The 20675-nt window shown below is 43.6% G+C and overlaps 1 long non-coding RNA gene across 1 annotated transcript; it reads left to right on the forward strand.

Moving 5' to 3' along the window:
• Positions 1–6689: 6689 nt before the first annotated feature.
• On the forward strand, positions 6690–13658 carry LOC139389839 (uncharacterized). The gene is made up of 3 exons (XR_011629434.1): positions 6690–7385; positions 13255–13326; positions 13473–13658. It is a non-coding gene; the product is annotated as an uncharacterized lncRNA (long non-coding RNA).
• The last annotated feature ends 7017 nt before the right edge of the window (positions 13659–20675 follow it).

Here is a 20675-nt window from a genome sequence, read left to right on the forward strand (position 1 = left end):
TATTTAACTACGCAAGTCAGTTAATTAAGAACAAATTCTTATTTACAATGAAGGCCAAGCCCTAACCCGGACGACGCTGGGCCAATTGTGCGCTGCTCAATGGGACTCCCAATCACGGCGGGTTGTGATACAGCCTGAAATCGAACCAGGTCTGTAGTGACGCCTTTAGCACTGAGATGCAGTGCCTTAGACCGCGGCGCCACTCGGGAGCCCTTACTTTATACCAGGGTTAGATTACCAGCAAAAATATTGTAATCAGATTAGATACTTTAGAAAAACGACATGATTATTTCAAGGATTACTTTTCAATTCAGAAAGACACCTCTTTGTTTTCTCAATGACATTCAAATCAGCTTTGAAAAAAGCTGCAAGTTTAAGTTTGTTCCACCTGAGCGATTCTGACCACTAATGATGTCAGAGACCAGTATGATGTCAGAGACCACTATGATGTCGGAGACCACTATGATGTCGGAGACCACTATGATGTCGGAGACCACTATGATGTCGGAGACCACTATGATGTCAGAGACCACGATGATGACCGACCACCTGGATTCGGTCTTATGTATCAAAGTTTGCAATTGTGTTTTTTACATTGGATAAAAGTAGACTCAGAGCTACAAAATGATATATCATACACTACAGCTCAGGAACAATGGGAAAGTAATTATGCTTTGAAAGTTGATAAACTTGTAAACTCACTTTTGAGAAAATGGCCTTTGAATGTTTTGGTACCTACTTGAGAGCTCTCCTTTGTCTACACACATTCAGCATCGTTTACACCCTCTTAAACCTGGCCCACACATCTCTTTAAGGATTCATGTGAGGTCATGTGCTAAACAGTGAGTAGTGTAGTAAAGATTAAGACTAAAAGTAGTAGCCTACAATAAGGAAACATTCCAGGTAAATAGAAAGTGTCCAGATAAATATATTTATAAATGTTAGATGATTCTTACCCAGACGCACTTGTCTAAATTGATGGGTCATGTGTAAGAAATGCTATAACCACCAGCCACATCTTGCTAAGTAATCTATAACAAAATAATCTATATTCCCAAAACAAAATCAAATAAGTGTTAATTAAGTAAAAAATAGATAAGTAGAGCAAAAAAGAGCAGCAGTAAAGGCTATATACAGAGTCAACGTGGAGGCTATATACAGGGTATTACGGTACAGAGTCAACGTGGAGGCTATATACAGGGTATTACGGTACAGAGTCAATGTGGAGGCTATATACAGGGTGTTACGGTACAGAGTCAACGTGGAGGCTATATACAGGGTATTACGGTACAGAGTCAACGCGGAGGCAATATACAGGGTATTACGGTACAGAGTCAATGTGGAGGCTATATACAGGGTATTACGGTACAGAGTCAATGTGGAGGCTATATACAGGGTATTACGGTACAGAGTCAATGTGGAGGCAATATACAGGGTATTACGGTACAGAGTCAATGTGGAGGCTATATACAGGGTGTTACGGTACAGAGTCAATGTGGAGGCAATATACAGGGTATTACGGTACAGAGTCAATGTGGAGGCTATATACAGGGTATTACGGTACAGAGTCAACGTGGAGGCTATATACAGGGTATTACGGTACAGAGTCAATGTGGAGGCAATATACAGGGTATTACGGTACAGAGTCAATGTGGAGGCTATATACAGGGTATTACGGTACAGAGTCAATGTGGAGGCTATATACAGGGTATTACGGTACAGAGTCAATGTGGAGGCTATATACAGGGTATTACGGTACAGAGTCAATGTGGAGGCTATATACAGGGTATTACGGTACAGAGTCAATGTGGAGGCTATATACAGGGTATTACGGTACAGAGTCAATGTGGAGGCTATATACAGGGTATTACGGTACAGAGTCAATGTGGAGGCAATATACAGGGTATTACGGTACAGAGTCAATGTGGAGGCTATATACAGTGGGTACCGGTACAGAGTCAATGTGGAGGCTATATACAGGGTATTACGGTACAAAGTCAATGTGGAGGCAATATACAGGGTATTACGGTACAGAGTCAATGTGGAGGCTATATACAGTGGGTACCGGTACAGGGGTACAGGTTAGTTGAGGTAATTGAGGTAATATGTGCATGTAGGTAGAGTTAAAGTGACTATGCATAGATAATAAACAGAGAGTAGCAGCAGTGTAAAAGAGAGTGGAGGGGGGCAACGCAAATAGTCTTGAGTAGCATGAGTAATAATTTGATTAGCTGTTCAGAAGTTTTATGGCTTGGGGGTAGAAGCTGTTAGGAAGTCTTTTGGACCTAGACTTGGCGCTCTGCTACCGCTTGCAGTGTGTTAGCAAAGAGAACAGTCTATGACTTGGGTGGCTGGAGTTTTTGACAATTTTTAGGGCCTTCCTCTGACACTGCCTGGTATAGAGGTCCTGGGTGGCAGGAAGCCTGGTCCCAGTGATGTACTGGGCCGTACGCACTACCTTCTGTAGGTCGACCGATTATGATATTTTAACACCGATAGCAATTATTGGAGGACCAAAAAAAAAGCCCATACCAATTAAATCGCAAGATTTGTATATATATATATATATGTTTGTAATAATGACAATTACAACAATACTGAATGTACAATGCACACTTTTATTTTAACTTTAATATAATACATCATATAATACATCAATAAAATCAATTTAGTCTAAAATAATGAAACATATTCAATTTGGTTTAAATAATGCAAAAACAAAGTGTTGGAGAAGTAAAAGTGCAATGTGTGCCATGTAAGAAAGCTAACGTTTCAGTTCCTTGCTCAGAACATGAGAACATATGAAAGCTGGTGGTTCCTTTTAACATGAGTCTTCAATATTCCCAGGTAAGAAGTTTTAGGTTGTAGTTATTATAGGAATTATAGGACTATTTCTCTCTATACCATTTGTATTTCATATACCTTTGACTATTGGATGTTCTTATAGGCAGTTTAGTATTGCCAGTGTAACAGTATAGCTTCCGTCCCTCTCCTCGCCCCTACCTGGGCTCGAACCAGGAACACATCGACAACAGCCACCCTCAAAGCATCGTTACCCATCGCTCCACAAAAGCCGTGGCCCTTGCAGAGCAAGGGGAACAACTACTTCAAGGTCTCAGAACGAGTGACGTCACCAATTGAAGGACTATTAGCGCACACCCCGCTAACTAGCTAGCCATTTCACATCGGTTACACTAGCCTAATCTCGGGATTTGATAGGCTTGAAGTCATAAACAGCTCAATGCTTGAAGCACAGCGAAGAGCTGCTGGCAAACGCACGAAAGTGCTGTTTGAATGAATGCTTACGAGTCTGCTGCTGCCTACCACCGCTCAGTCAGACTGCTCTATCAAATCACAGACTTAATTATAACATAATTACGCACAGAAATACGAGCTGTAGGTCATTAATATGGTCAAATCCGGAAACTATCATCTCGAAAACAAGACGTTTATTCTTTCAGTGAAATACGGAACCGTTACGTATTTTATGTAACTTTTATTTGACTTAATATAATACATAAATGAAATCAATTTAATCTCAAATAACATGAATGATGAATGTTGAAAACAGAAACTGTAATTTCTTATTGCAGGAAATCCTATTTTAATAATGGACATGGTAAGAATTGACTACCAAAGTGCGAGTCATAATTCCCATGACACCTTCTAGCAAAATATGAAAAGCGGTTCATTCATTCATTTATTCCATAGGATATTTTTAGATTCACTTAAAATAAGGTCTGTGTTTCGTGTAGGCTTACACCACCTTGCCAATTTTATAACTGTGTAGCTATCCATAGGACAAGGTAACTCTGATCAATATTGGCTAAATATAAGCGAAGATCACTTTTTTTGTAGAGTGGATTTATGAAAATATTTTGACAAATGTTACCTTATCCTAGTGAGATTTACACGGGGATCAAAATGCATAGGCGTTTAAGCCTGAAAGAAACACAGACCTTATCTGAAGTAGATCAAGACTTTCTCTATGGAAGACATGAACAGAGGCGGTTTAAGCCTGAATGAAACACAGACCTTATTTGAAGTAGATCATGACATTCTCTATGGAAGACATGAACGGTAAAATAAGGAGAAGGAACCCCTTTCAAGTTCAGCCACAAGTTATTACAGGAATTATAACGCATTGACTAGTTCTTTAAACCATATACCTTTAACTATTACGAGCCTGCTGCTGCCTACCACCCCTCAGTCAGACTGCTCTATCAAATATCAAATCATAGACTTATCTATAATAAACACACAGAAATACGAGCCTTAGGTCAAATCCGGAAACTATCACCTCAAAAACAAAACGTTTATTCCGTTCCGTATTTTATCTAACGGGTGGCATCCATGAGTCTAAATATTCCTGTTACATTGCACAACCTTCAATGTTATGTCATAATTACGTAAAATTCTGGCAAATTAGTTCGCAAAGAGCCAGGCGGCCCAAACTGTTGCATATAACCTGACTCTGCGTGCAATGAACGCAAGAGGTGACACAATTTCACCTGGTTAATATTGCTTGCTAACCTGGATTTCTTTTAGCTAAATATGCAGGTTTAAAAATATATACTTGTGTATTGATTTTAAGAAAGGCATTGATGTTTATGGTTAAATACACATTGGAGCAACGACAGTCGTTGATTGTTTTTTATAAGATAAGTTTAATGCTAGCTAGCAACTTACCTTGGTTTACTGCATTCGCGTAACAGGCAGGCTCCTCGTGGAGTGCAATGTAATCAGTTGGTTAGAGCGTTGGACTAGTTAACTAAGGTTGCAAGATTGGATCCCTAGAGCTGACAAGGTAAAAATCTGTCGAGGCAGAACGTTCCTAGGCCGTCATCGAAAAGAAGAATGTGTTCTTAACTGACTTGCCTAGTTAAATAAAGGTGTAAAAAAAAAAATGGGGGCAAAATCGGCGCCCAAAAATACAGATTTCCGATTCTTAGGAAAACTTGAAATCGTCCCTAATTAATCGGCCATTCCGATTAGTCGGTCGACCTCTAATAGAGATTGCATCATGGATCCGTTGGGGTGGTATGAAAATTGGAGTGGGTCTAGGGTTTCTGGGACAATGGTGTTGTGAGCCATGACCAGCCTTTCAAAGCACTTCATGACTACAGACGTGAGTGCTATGGGTCGGTGTTGTGAGCCATGACCAGCCTTTCAAAGCACTTCATGACTACAGACGTGAGTGCTATGGGTCGGTAGTGATTGAGGCAGGTTACCTTTGTGCTCTTGGGCACAGGGACTATGGTGGTCTGCTTGAAACATGTTGATATTAAAGACTGTCAGGGACAGGTTAAAAATGTCAGTGAAGACACTTGCTGGTTGGTCAGCGCATGCTCGGAGTACACATCCTGGCCCTTGTCCTTGTGAATGTTGACCTGTCCGGCTATGGAGAGTGTGATCACACAGTCGTCTGGAACAGCTGGTGCTCTCATGCATGTTTCAGTGTTATTTGCTTCGATGCGAGCATAGAAGTAATTTAGCTCGTCTTGTAGGCTTGTGTCACTGGGCAGCTAATGGCTGTGCTTCCCTTTGTAGTCTGTAATAGTTTGCAAGCCTGCGACGCATTCGGAGAGCCTGTTTCTGTCCTGCCCTTGACTTTGCTGCAGGGCATGTGATATCCTTAGCCGCTTCGTCGCAAAACTCCCTGATCTTCTCAAAAATATACGTTTGTCTAGCTGTGTCCAGTCCAGGTGGTGCTTGTACAGGCAGACCATCCATGGGAGGAAGGATTTCAGCATTGCCGTAGCAGCTGAAACCTGGTCCCGACTGAGTCCACACGGTCCTTGGCGACGACACCAGGCTCTAGAGAATCGAAGCTGTAAAAACAGGAAATAACAGAGAAAATGTGAGATGAATAAAAGTAGTGCCAATCATGTTGGAGGTAAATTAAATAATCAAAATGTTGTGTTTGTGCTTTACATACCAAGTGTTGTCATCGATTCCTTGTAGAGACGCCACATTGCTGCTTTTGTCACATGGGACGGCAGCAGCTTTCCACCAAAGTTTTTGTGTTCTGGGTGGCGTCCTGCTAATACTATTAGATTATCCTCTGCGTAGTTGTTGTTGAAGTTCACAACTCACGCAGAACCATGTCAAAGCATGCACCTGCTCGGCTAGTGTGCATGTGTTGTTATCTTGTCCGCATGCTTCAGGTGATGGAAATCTGAACGCTCTACCAGTGCTTTTTGAAAGGTTCTTGTAATTCTACTTTCCTGTGGATATATTGTCTTACATTCCTACCGCCAAAAAGGACCAACCGCACAGACAACCAGTACAGTACTTTAAAATGTAATTGTTTTCAACATTTTGACTTGTAGAGGTTCGTTAGAGGAAACTTTACTGATTCAAATGCTAATTTCTGCCTGACATACAATTCAATGCAACATCGGGTTTCCAGACAATTCTCTAGCTAGCTATTATGTTAGTGAAGCTTACCTGTCCAGTAATGTTGGCCGGTGTGACAGTTACCACCGATCTGTGAAAGATCTGATGTGATTGGTCAAAAAACCCATTAGTGGAGAAAAAGATATCAGAATTAGGCTGCCTGTTTGAACACAGTTTCTTGCGTCTGTGACTTCTTTTGAATCAGATTCCTGTACGCATTTTCTTCACCTACTATCCTTTTGATGCGTACCGTATTTATCTAACTCTGTAAAACAGATTGTTTTACAGATTGTTTTACAGATTGTGTGGTGAAACACAACCCAACCAAGCCGCACTGCTTCTTAACACAGCGCGCATCCAACCCGGAAGCCAGCCGCACCAGTGTCGGAGGAAACACCGTGCACCTGGCAACCTTGGTTAGCGCGCACTGCGCCCGGCCCGCCACAGGAGTCGCTGGTGCGCGATGAGACAAGGACATCCCTACCGACAAAGCCCTCCCTAACCCGGACGACGCTAGGCCAATTGTGCGTTGCCCCCCACGGACCTCCCGGTCGCGGCCGGTTACGACAGAGCCTGGGTGCGAACCCAGGGTCTCTGATGGCACAGCTGGCGCTGCAGTACAGCGCCCTTAACCATTGCGCCACCCGGGAGGCCGTAACCCTGATACTGGTACTGCGTTTGACCAGGGCCCAATAGGTGAAGAGTCGTGCACAATGGGGGGATAGCGGTTCCATTTGGGATGCATGCATTATATTGTCATGGTGACCTAGGATGGTAAACGTGGTTGAGTAAAATCCAGATTCCTTCATCTGCTTGCCACATATTGGGTTTTTAATGTAGGCTTTGATGTCACAGGCAACACAGCAATATATTACCATTAATGTTTTGAATCTTCTCTTCCAGGAAAAAAAAGTGGATCCCTTTGTCAGCACAGTTTTATTTACTTGTTCAAGACAGAAGTCAACCAAGTTTCAGTTTTTACAGAGGTAGGTTATCTGACTTAACAGTAGCCTTTATTCTCTGTCTTTTTTAAAAATCTCCTGTGTGCTGTTTCCAACATCAATAGCTAATTTATTTGTTTGATTTATGTTATGTCTTCCTTGATGGACCTTACCGAGTCCCTAAGTCATTTACATGTTAATCAGTCATTCTATTGAAATCCCTTGTTGATCTGACAGTGATGTATACATGGAAATACAGTACATTTGGAAATGATTCAGACCTCTTGACTTTTTCCACATTTTTGTTACGTTACAGCCTTATTCTAAAATTGATTAAATCAACTTTTTTCCCTCATCAATCTACACACAATACCCCATAATGACAAAGCGAAAACAGGCTTTTAGAAATGTTTGCAAAATAAATATAAAACTGAATTACCTTATTTACAAAAGGGGAAAGGGGTGATACCTAGTCAGTTGCCTTCAACTGAAATGTCTTCCTGCATTTAACCCAACCCCTCTGAGTCAGAGAGGTGTGTCTTCCTGCATTTAACCCAACCCCTCTGAGTCAGAGAGGTGTGTCTTCCTGCATTTAACCCAACCCCTCTGAGTCAGAGAGGTGTGTCTTCCTGCATTTAACCCAACCCCTCTGAGTCAGAGAGGTGTGTCTTCCTGCATTTAACCCAACCCCTCTGAGTCAGAGAGGTGTGTCTTCCTGCATTTAACCCAACACCTCTGAGTCAGAGAGGTGTGTCTTCCTGCATTTAACCCAACCCCTCTGAGTCAGAGAGGTGTGTCTTCCTGCATTTCACCGAACCCCTCTGAGTCAGAGAGGTGTGTCTTCCTGCATTTAACCCAACCCCTCTGAGTCAGAGAGGTGTGTCCTCCTGCATTTAACCCAACCCCTCTGAGTCAGAGAGGTGTGTCTTCCTGCATTTAACCCAACCCCTCAGAGTCAGAGAGGTGTGTCTTCCTGCATTTAACCCAACCCCTCTGAGTCAGAGAGGTGTGTCTTCCTGCATTTAACCCAACCCCTCTGAGTCAGAGAGGTGTGTCTTCCTGCATTTAACCCAACCCCTCTGAGTCAGAGAGGTGTGTCTTCCTGCATTTAACCCAACCCCTCTGAGTCAGAGAGGTGTGTCTTCCTGCATTTAACCCAACCCCTCTGAGTCAGAGAGGTGTGTCTTCCTGCATTTAAACCAACCCCTCTGAGTCAGAGAGGTGTGTCTTCCTGCATTTAACCCAACCCCTCTGAGTCAGAGAGGTGTGTCTTCCTGCATTTAACCCAACCCCTCTGAGTCAGAGAGGTGTGTCTTCCTGCATTTAACCCAACCCCTCTGAGTCAGAGAGGTGTGTCTTCCTGCATTTAACCCAACCCCTCTGAGTCAGAGAGGTGTGTCTTCCTGCATTTAACCAAACCCCTCTGAGTCAGAGAGGTGTGTCTTCCTGCATTTAACCCAACCCCTCTGAGTCAGAGAGGTGTGTCTTCCTGCATTTAACCCAACCCCTCTGAGTCAGAGAGGTGTGTCTTCCTGCATTTAACCCAACCCCTCTGAATCAGAGAGGTGTGTCTTCCTGCATTTAACCCAACCCCTCTGAGTCAGAGAGGTGTGTCCTCCTGCATTTAACCCAACCCCTCTGAGTCAGAGAGGTGTGTCTTCCTGCATTTAACCCAACCCCTCTGAATCAGAGAGGTGTGTCTTCCTGCATTTAACCCAACCCCTCTGAGTCAGAGAGGTGTGTCTTCCTGCATTTAACCCAACCCCTCTGAGTCAGAGAGGTGTGTCTTCCTGCATTTAACCCAACCCCTCTGAGTCAGAGAGGTGTGTCCTCCTGCATTTAACCGAACCCCTCTGAGTCAGAGAGGTGTGTCTTCCTGCATTTAACCCAACCCCTCAGAGTCAGAGAGGTGTGTCTTCCTGCATTTAACCCAACCCCTCTGAGTCAGAGAGGTGTGTCTTCCTGCATTTAACCCAACCCCTCTGAGTCAGAGAGGTGTGTCTTCCTGCATTTAACCCAACCCCTCTGAGTCAGAGAGGTGTGTCTTCCTGCATTTAACCCAACCCCTCTGAGTCAGAGAGGTGTGTCTTCCTGCATTTAACCCAACCCCTCTGAGTCAGAGAGGTGTGTCTTCCTGCATTTAACCCAACCCCTCTGAGTCAGAGAGGTGTGTCTTCCTGCATTTAACCCAACCCCTCTGAGTCAGAGAGGTGTGTCTTCCTGCATTTAACCCAACCCCTCTGAGTCAGAGAGGTGTGTCTTCCTGCATTTAAACGAACCCCTCTGAGTCAGAGAGGTGTGTCTTCCTGCATTTAACCCAACCCCTCTGAGTCAGAGAGGTGTGTCTTCCTGCATTTAACCGAACCCCTCTGAGTCAGAGAGGTGTGTCTTCCTGCATTTAACCCAACCCCTCTGAGTCAGAGAGGTGTGTCTTCCTGCATTTAACCCAACCCCTCTGAGTCAGAGAGGTGTGTCTTCCTGCATTTAACCCAACCCCTCTGAGTCAGAGAGGTGTGTCTTCCTGCATTTCACCGAACCCCTCTGAGTCAGAGAGGTGTGTCTTCCTGCATTTAACCCAACACCTCAGAATCAGAGAGGTGTGTCTTCCTGCATTTAACCCAACCCCTCTGAGTCAGAGAGGTGTGTCTTCCTGCATTTAACCCAACCCCTCTGAGTCAGAGAGGTGTGTCTTCCTGCATTTAACCCAACCCCTCTGAGTCAGAGAGGTGTGTCTTCCTGCATTTAACCCAACCCCTCTGAGTCAGAGAGGTGTGTCTTCCTGCATTTAACCCAACCCCTCTGAGTCAGAGAGGTGTGTCTTCCTGCATTTAACCCAACCCCTCTGAGTCAGAGAGGTGTGTCTTCCTGCATTTAACCCAACCCCTCTGAGTCAGAGAGGTGTGTCTTCCTGCATTTAACCCAACCCCTCTGAGTCAGAGAGGTGTGTCTTCCTGCATTTAACCGAACCCCTCTGAGTCAGAGAGGTGTGTCTTCCTGCATTTAACCCAACCCCTCTGAGTCAGAGAGGTGTGTCTTCCTGCATTTAACCGAACCCCTCTGAGTCAGAGAGGTGTGTCTTCCTGCATTTAACCCAACCCCTCTGAGTCAGAGAGGTGTGTCTTCCTGCATTTAACCCAACCCCTCTGAGTCAGAGAGGTGTGTCTTCCTGCATTTAACCCAACCCCTCTGAGTCAGAGAGGTGTGTCTTCCTGCATTTCACCGAACCCCTCTGAGTCAGAGAGGTGTGTCTTCCTGCATTTAACCCAACCCCTCTGAGTCAGAGAGGTGTGTCTTCCTGCATTTAACCCAACCCCTCTGAGTCAGAGAGGTGTGTCTTCCTGCATTTAACCCAACCCCTCTGAGTCAGAGAGGTGTGTCTTCCTGCATTTAACCCAACCCCTCTGAGTCAGAGAGGTGTGTCTTCCTGCATTTAACCCAACCCCTCTGAGTCAGAGAGGTGTGTCTTCCTGCATTTAACCCAACCCCTCTGAGTCAGAGAGGTGTGTCTTCCTGCATTTAACCCAACCCCTCTGAGTCAGAGAGGTGTGTCTTCCTGCATTTAACCGAACCCCTCTGAGTCAGAGAGGTGTGTCTTCCTGCATTTAACCCAACCCCTCTGAGTCAGAGAGGTGTGTCTTCCTGCATTTAACCCAACCCCTCTGAGTCAGAGAGGTGTGTCTTCCTGCATTTAACCCAACCCCTCTGAGTCAGAGAGGTGTGTCTTCCTGCATTTAACCGAACCCCTCTGAGTCAGAGAGGTGTGTCTTCCTGCATTTAACCCAACCCCTCTGAGTCAGAGAGGTGTGTCTTCCTGCATTTAACCCAACCCCTCTGAATCAGAGAGGTGTGTCTTCCTGCATTTAACCCAACCCCTCTGAGTCAGAGAGGTGTGTCTTCCTGCATTTAACCCAACCCCTCTGAGTCAGAGAGGTGTGTCTTCCTGCATTTAACCCAACCCCTCTGAATCAGAGAGGTGTGTCTTCCTGCATTTAACCCAACCCCTCTGAATCAGAGAGGTGCTGGAGGCTGACATAATCAACATCCACGTCTTCGCCTCTGAATCAACATCCACGTCTTCGGCGCTCCGGTAATAGTGGGTTAACTGCCTTGGTCAGGGGCAGAACGAAAGATTTTTACCTTGTCAGCTCGGGGATTTGATCCAGTAACCTTTCGATTACTGGCCCAACACTAACCACTAGTATTCAGAACCTTTACTATGAGACTCGAAATTGAGCTCAGGTGCATTTCCATTGATAATTCTTGAGATGTTTCTTCAACTTGTTTGGAGTCCATCTGTGATAAATTCAATTTATTGGACAAGATTTGGAAAGACACACACCTGTCTATATAAGGTCCCAGAGTTGACAGTGCATGTCAGAGAAAAAAAACAAGCCATGAGATGGAAGGAATTGTCTGTAGAGCAATGAGACAGGATTGTGTCGAGGCACAGATCTGGGGAAGGGCAACAAAAAATGTCTGCAGCATTGAAGGTCCCCAAGAACACAATGGCCTCCATCATTCTGAAATGGAAGAAGTTTGGAACCACCAAGACTCTTCCTAGAGCTGGGTGCCCGGGCCAAACTGATCAATTGAGGGAGAAGGGCCTTGGTCAGGGAGGTGACCTTCCAGAAGGACAACCTTCTCTGCAGCACTCTACCAATCAGGCCTACATGGTAGAATGGTCAAGTCTCTGAATGTCCTTGAGTAGCCCACAGCTAGAGCCCGATCTAACATCTCTGGAGAGACCTGAAAATAGCTGTGCAGCGACGCTCCCCATCCAACCTGACAGCTTGAAAGGATCTGTAGAGGAGAATGGGAGAAACTCCCCAAATACAAGTGTGCCAAGCTTGTAGCGCCATGCCCAAGAAGACTTGAGGCTGTAATCACTGCCAAAGGTGCTTCAACAAAGTACTGAGTAAAGGGTCTGAATATTTATGTAAATGTCATATTTCAGTTTTTTGTATTTATACGTTTGCAACAATATTTTTCTTTGTCATTAAGGGGTAGATTAAGTGTTTTTTTAAATTTTAGATATTTTTAATTTAAGAATAAGGCTGTAACGTAACAAAATATTAGTCAAGGGGTCTAAATACTTTCCGAATGCACTGTGTATAATCTGTATGGCAACTAGAACTGGCAGTGATGTACAGTATCAGTCAAAAGTTTGGACAAACCTACTCATTCAAGCATTTTTATTTTACAATTATTTACATTGTAGAAAAGTAGTGACTAACTCATGAAGCTGGTTGAGAGAATGTCAAGAGAATGCCGAGAGAATGCTGAGAGTGTGCAAAGCTGTCATTAAGGCAAAGGGTAGCTATTTGTACAATCTCAAATATAAAATGTATTTAGAGAAAAAAAATGTTTTAACACTTTTTTGGTTACTACATGATTCCATATGTGTTATTTCATAGTGTTGATGTCTTTACTATTATTCTACAATGTAGAAAATTGTCTAAAAAATGGGTTGGCCAAACTTTTAACTGGTAATCTGTATGTATATATATATATATATATAATCTGTATATGAACATCGTTCTGTTTGTGCCCCAGTTAGCAAGAGAGTGGCACTAACAACATCAAGGTTGTGTGGTTCAGTTCCTGCAGGGATCAAACACATTACACTTTACATTACAGTGAGTGCATATATTGTTTTGTACGTCGCTTTGGATCAAAGGTTCAGCCAAGTGGCGCATATTATATTTGGCAATCGGGGAATTCCTAGTTCCAGTAAACACACCTACTACACTGTACCACACCATAAGACTGGAGTTGACTTTTGCCAATAGTTGGGCTAAAGATCAGAATTGGGCTGCCTGTGTAAATGCAGCCCATGTCAGGATAGGTCCCATGGTGCTCTGCCTTGTGTTGATACTGTAGTAAATAAATGAAGGATACTGTCTGTTTTTGTCAGAATCCTGATCAAGCCAAAGTAGCCCAGGAGAACGGAGCAACGTTTGTGGGAGGAGCTGACCTTGTGCAGAGAGTGAGTGTCACAAAGTTCTTTCTCTCTCTGAGGGAAATTCAATCTTTCCCCCTTCTGTTTCTGTCTCTCTCACGCCCCCCATCCACACACATCACTCACACACTTTTTGTTAATATTTCCTGTGTTCTCTGTTCTTTGTAATGTAGATCTTGGAAGATGATGTGGACTTCTACGTAGTGGTACTAGATATCATCTCCAAACTACTGCCTCTGAAGAACAACCGACGCAAAGAAGTTCCCCAAGAACAAGAGAGGTGGGCAACACTCCCGTTATCAATCAATCAAATTTACATCGTCCTTTTTTACATTTGTCAAAATGCTTTTGACACCCCCCCCAAAAAAACCCTAGGAACAAAACCTTGAGAGGAACCTGACTCTGAGAGGAGGCTCCCCATGCGCTGTTTAAAGGAACATTCTGAAGGCTTCCCCCAAAAACCTTCTCAAATAAAGGTTACCTACTTGGCAGAATGATTATCTTGATTGTTTGTATCGATCATGGGGCTTTTTTTTTCTGGTTTCTAACTCTGCCATCACATGTAGCCTACCTGGTACATTGTACAGGACAAAAACGCCGCTAGCCAAACACAGCGGTCTACTTGCTAGGTGTGCAATTGAATGGAAGGGCAACTACACCTGCCAAAGAATTGTTCCCAGACCTCCAAAGTGGTCTTGTGATTTGATTTTTAAGCTTAAAGCATCAAATTTGTGTCGTTTTTCTCATTTAAAAGTGTGGTTTTTGAGAATGAATTTGGGAAAAACCGGGAAAATGAAATTTGCCAAAAGAGAACTGAATTTTTTCAGAATGCACAGAGGTTTTATTTTCTCCCTCCAAACAATCAATGTAAATATGTAAAAATGTAATTTTTTTTTAATGTTAAGAGAATTAATCCAAGGTTAAGAGAATTAACCCAAGGTTAAGATAATTAACCCAAGGTTAAGAGAATTAACCCAAGGTTAAGAGAATTAACCCAAGGTTTAAGAGAATTAACCCAAGGTTTAAGAGAATTAACCCAAGGTTTAAGAGAATTAACCCAAGGTTTAAGAGAATTAACCCAAGGTTTAAGAGAATTAACCCAAGGTTTAAGAGAATTAACCCAAGGTTTAAGAGAATTAACCCAAGGTTAAGAGAATTAACCCAAGGTTAAGAGAATTAACCCAAGGTTAAGAGAATTAACCCAAGGTTAAGAGAATTAACCCAAGGTTAAGAGAATTAACCCAAGGTTAAGAGAATTAACCCAAGGTTAAGAGAATTAACCCAAGGATAAGAGAATGCCAAGAGTGTGCAAAGCTGCCGTCAAGGCAAAGGGTGGCTATTTGAAGAATCTCAAATACATGTATTATCCAAGTACCGCCCAGCGCATCGTTGTTTGTAACAAGGAAAGGGTTCATATTGAAACAAAAAGGGTTGAATTCTTTGAATTGATTTGAATTGAATTGAAACATGAGTTGAAAATGATGCTGTCGCTGCTTCCTGTTGACAATAACTTTTTTGCTAAATAGACAGATGTCAAAACACAATTTTTTGAAGTGTCCAAATCAATAATTCATATGCAGAGAAACCGTTTGTGATATATTGAAAACTTAAACTGTAAATATTGTTCACATCACTGGTCAGAGGACAACCCGCTGAAGACAGTCGATTACATTGTGGAGTGAAGACAGTCAGTTACATTGTGGAGTGAAGACAGTCGGTTACATTGTGGAGTGAAGACAGTCAGTTACATTGTGGAGTGAAGACAGTCAGTTACATTGTGGAGTGAAGACAGTCAGTTACATTGTGGAGTGAAGACAGTCAGTTACATTGTGGAGTGAAGACAGTCGGTTACATTGTGGAGTGAAGACAGTCAGTTACATTGTGGAGTGAAGACAGTCGGTTACATTGTGGAGTGAAGACAGTCAGTTACATTGTGGAGTGAAGACAGTCAGTTACATTGTGGAGTGATGTGTTTTGATTTGGGGTACGCCAAGACGGAAAGAGAAACGCAACACTTGTTTGTCCATCACTCGTATCCATATCCATGTTCAACACAGACACGTGTACTTTGTATTGTAGATATGCGGTAGTACAGTAGTAGCCTGAGGGCACACACTTAATGTGTTGTGAATTCTGTGGTGAATGTGTTGTGAATTCTGTGGTGAATGTGTTGTGAATTCTGTGGTGAATGTGTTGTAATGTTTTTAAAATTATAGAACTGCCTTAATTTTGCTGTACCCCAGGAAGAGTAGCTGCTGCCTTGGCAGGAACTAATGAGGATCCCATAATAAACCCCAGGAAGAGTAGCTGCTGCCTTGGCAGGAACTAATGAGGATCCCATAATAAACCCCAGGAAGAGTAGCTGCTGCCTTGGCAGGAACTAATGAGGATCCCATAATAAACCCCAGGAAGAGTAGCTGCTGCCTTGGCAGGAACTAATGAGGATCCCATAATAAACCCCAGGAAGAGTAGCTGCTGCCTTGGCAGGAACTAATGAGGATCCCATAATAAACCCCAGGAAGAGTAGCTGCTGCCTTGGCAGGAACTAATGGGTATCCATAATAAACCCCAGGAAGAGGAGCTGCTGCCTTGACAGGAAATAATGGGCATCCATAATAAACCCCAGGAAGAGTAGCTGCTGCCTTGGCAGGAACTAATGAGGATCCCATAATAAACCCCAGGAAGAGTAGCTGCTGCCTTGGCAGGAACTAATGAGGATCCCATAATAAACCCCAGGAAGAGTAGCTGCTGCCTTGGCAGGAACTAATGAGGATCCCATAATAAACCCCAGGAAGAGTAGCTGCTGCCTTGGCAGGAACTAATGAGGATCCCATAATAAACCCCAGGAAGAGTAGCTGCTGCCTTGGCAGGAACTAATGAGGATCCCATAATAAACCCCAGGAAGAGTAGCTGCTGCCTTGGCAGGAACTAATGAGGATCCCATAATAAACCCCAGGAAGAGTAGCTGCTGCCTTGGCAGGAACTAATGAGGATCCCATAATAAACCCCAGGAAGAGTAGCTGCTGCCTTGGCAGGAACTAATGAGGATCCCATAATAAACCCCAGGAAGAGTAGCTGCTGCCTTGGCAGGAACTAATGGGTATCCATAATAAACCCCAGGAAGAGTAGCTGCTGCCTTGGCAGGAACTAATGGGGATCCCATAATAAACCCCAGGAAGAGTAGCTGCTGCCTTGGCAGGAACTAATGGGTATCCATAATAAACCCCAGGAAGAGTAGCTGCTGCCTTGGCAGGAACTAATGGGGATCCATTATAAATACATATGTTGAAATCAATAGAACGAGAGGGGGCGGAGTCACACAAGTTCCAGACTGGGAATAATATGTACTATGTAATATCCCTGGTTCAGGACAACTTGGAGAAGACCGACAGCTAGATGTTGGATTGTTGCATGTTGTTTCAATGCGGAAAGGTAAGCAACGCTAGTTTTCTTTCATTTTCAGCACTCATATCGACATCACGTTGAAATCAGAACATAGCCGTTCAAATGTGGGTTGTATTTATGACTAGTCTCCCAGTCCCTGCTGCTGAAAAACATCCCCACAGCATGATGGATTCATCAGGTTTCATCAGACCAGAGAATCTTGTTTCTCATGGTCTGAGAGTCTTTAGGTGCCTTTTGGCAAACTCCAAGCAGGCTGTCATGTGCTTTTTACTGAGGTGTGGCTTCTGTCTGGCCACTCTACCATAAAGGCCTGATTGGTGGAGTGCTGCAGAGATGGTTGTCGTTCGGGAAGGTACTCCCATCTCCACAGAGGAACGTTCTAGCTATGTCAGAGTGACCATAGGGTTCTTGGTCACCACCCTGACCAAGGCCTTTCTCCCCCGATTGCTCAGTTTGGCCGGGCGGCCAGCTCTAGGAAGAGTCTTGTTGGTTCCAAACTTCTCCCATTTATGAATGATGGAGGCCACTGTGTTCTTGGGGACCTTCAATGCTGCAGAATATTTTTGGTACCCTTCCCCAGATCTCTGCCTCGACACAATCCTGTCTCGGAGCTCTACAGACAATTCCATCGACCTCATGGCTTGGTTTTTGCTCTGACATGCACTGTCAACTGTGGGACCTTATATAGACAGGTGTGTGCCTTTCCAAATCATGTCCAATAAATTTAATTTATCACAGGTGGACTCCAAGTTGTAGAAACGATCAATGGAAACAGGATATACCGTAGCTCAATTTCGAGTCTCATAGCAAAAGTTCTGAATACTTATGTAAATAAGTTTCTTTTTTGCTTTAAAAAAAAATCGGTGTTTTTTCTTTGTCCTTATGGGGTGTTGTGATGTCATTATGGGGTATTGTGATGTCATTATGGGGTGTTGTGATGTCATTATGGGGTATTGTGTGTAGATTTATGAGGGAAAAAATGTATTTGATACATTTTAGAATAAGGCTGTAACACAACAAAATGTAGAAAAAGTCAAGGGGTCTGAATACTTTCCGATTGCCCTGTATGTACTGTATTCAATGTACTATGTCTGAAATGAAAGTCAAGTCTTGACAGACTAAAGAAACTGTTCAAAGCAGTTTTCCTTCTCACAGCTGGACATGTCCAGACATCAGCTCATAGCCAACATACAGACGGTTGTTGAGGATGTCTGTTACCACCAGCCCGCTAGCTTAGCTACATACCATGATGATCAATTCATTTTATTCGACAAATACCAGGTTTCTGAAGTCAATTACATACACTGTGTATAAAACATTAGGAACACCTGCTCTTCCCATGACAGACTGACCAGGTGAATTCAGATGAAAGCTATAATCTCTTATTGATGTCACTTGTTAAATCCACTTCAATCAGTGTAGATGAAGGGGAGGAGACAGGTTAAAGAATGATTTTTAAGCCTTAACAATTGAGACATGGATTGTGTATGTGTGCCATTCAGAGAATTGGCTAGACAAAACATGTAAGTGCCTTTGAACGGGGGATGGTAGTAGGTGCCAGGCGCACCGGTTTGAGTGTGTCAAGAACCGCAACGCTGCTGGGTTTTTAACGCTCAACACTTCCAGTGTGTATCAAGAACACCACCCAAAGGACATCCAGTCAACTTGACACAACCGTGTGACACATTGGAGTCAACATGGGCCAGCGTCCTTGTGGAACGCTTTCGACACCTTGTAGAGTCCATGCCACAACGAATTTAGGCTGTTCTGGGGGCAAAAGGGAGGTGCAACTCAATAGTGGGAAGGTGTTCTTAATGTTTTGTACACTCGGTGTATATGCCATGTATGTCACATTGGGCTTTAGAGGGTTAACACACCTATAGAGGAGCCTGGGTCATGTGACTACAACAATACATACCTGGATCCCCTCCTTGACAACATGACCGTTCCAAGGCTCTCTGGGACTTATTTGGCAGTGAGACTTCAAGGCAGTGCTACATGCTATCATACGCGCCGTGATTTCTCATTCTAGTTATTGAACTACATATCCCACTCCATGATTCCTCATTATTGAACTACATATCCCACTCCATGATTCCTCATTATTGAACTACATATCCCACTCCATGATTCCTCATTATTTAACTACATATCCCACTCCATGATTCCTCATTCTAGTTATTGAACTACATATCCCACTCCATGATTCCTCATTATTGAACTACATATCCCACTCCATGATTCCTCATTATTGAACTACATATCCCACTCCATGATTCCTCATTATTGAACTACATATCCCACTCCATGATTCCTCATTATTGAACTACATATCCCACTCCATGATTCCTCATTATTGAACTACATATCCCACTCCATGATTCCTCATTCTAGTTATTGAACTACATATCCCACTCCATGATTCCTCATTCTAGTTATTGAACTACATAACCCACTCCATGATTCCTCATTCTAGTTATTGAACTACATATCCCACTCCATGATTCCTCATTCTAGTTATTGAACTACATATCCCACTCCATGATTCCTCATTCTAGTTATTGAACTACACAACCCACTCCATGATTCCTCATCATTGAACTACATAACCCACTCCATGATTCCTCATTATAGCTATTGAACTACATATCCCACTCCATGATTCCTCATTATAGCTATTGAACTACACATCCCATGGACTTTAATACCAAGCCTTCCAATGCAATATTGTGTGCTAGATAGGTGTGTAATCTTTGCCTACAAACAAAGCAAACCAATAGGGATTTGTTTGTATTATCTGAACAATGTTTCCTGACTGAGGTGCTGTATGTCAGAATGACCACACCTAGATAAGAGTTGAAGGGACTGGGCTGGGTGACGGAGGATGGCAATTACTGTCTCCTGTTCAGACTGACGTTCTTTACACACCGGTAGTCGTTTGAAGACTCTTAGTACACACACACACACAGACACACACACACACACACTCAGACACACACACACTCAGACACACACACACACACTCACACTCAGACACACTCAGACACACTCAGACACACACACACACACTCAGACACACACACACACTCAGACACACACACACACTCACACACACACACACACACACACATCCAACCCACCTGGGGGAAATGGTGTCCGAAGTGATGTTCTCTTTAAGTCTATACCAAGGGATAACTATAGTAAAGGATCTATAGTACAAGGCCAGAACTCATACTAGTGCATTCGGAAAGAATTCAGACCCCTTGAAAATTGAGCTCAGGTGCATCCTGTTTCCATTGATCATCCTTGAGATGTTTCTCCAACTTGATTGGAGTCAACCTGTGGTAAATTAACTTGATTGGACATGATTTAGAAAGGCACACGCCTGTCTATATAAGGTCCCACAGTTGCCAGTGCATTTCAGAGCAGAAACCAAGCCAGGGGTTTACCTCTCTCAGGCAGGCAGGGAGAAAGCGAGTCGGGGAGAGAGGCAGGCAGGGGGAGAGAGTGACAGGCAGGCAGGCAGGCAGGGGGAGAGAGAGAGAGAGAGATGCAGGCAGGCAGGGGGAGAGAGAGGCAGGCAGGCAGGGGTAGAGAAAGAGGGAGAGGCAGGCAGGGGGGAGAGAGAGAGGCAGACAGGGGGAGAGAGAGAGGCAGGCAGGGGGGAGAGAGAGAGAGAGGCAGGCAGGTAACACAAATACCCTCAGGGAGAGGATTCTAGAATGTAACGGAAATCTTCTTGACAAGTGGTCTGAAAAGAAAACAGTAGATTTGTCATATTGCATCAGACGTGTGTCTGAGCAACTCTGTTCAGGTGTGTACTTTCATAACATCCTGCTTCTCCTGTCCTAATGTCTATCCATGTGGAGTTCCGTACTTCACTATTTTCTGATGAATGTTGTGAGGGATGAAATGGAAAGGAAGAGAATGGTAAAGTAAGGCATAGGGGTCTGAACAGGGATTGAACCCAC

This window comes from Oncorhynchus clarkii, chromosome 30 (assembly GCF_045791955.1).
Source record: "Oncorhynchus clarkii lewisi isolate Uvic-CL-2024 chromosome 30, UVic_Ocla_1.0, whole genome shotgun sequence".
NCBI classification, from domain to species: Eukaryota; Metazoa; Chordata; class Actinopteri; order Salmoniformes; family Salmonidae; genus Oncorhynchus; species Oncorhynchus clarkii.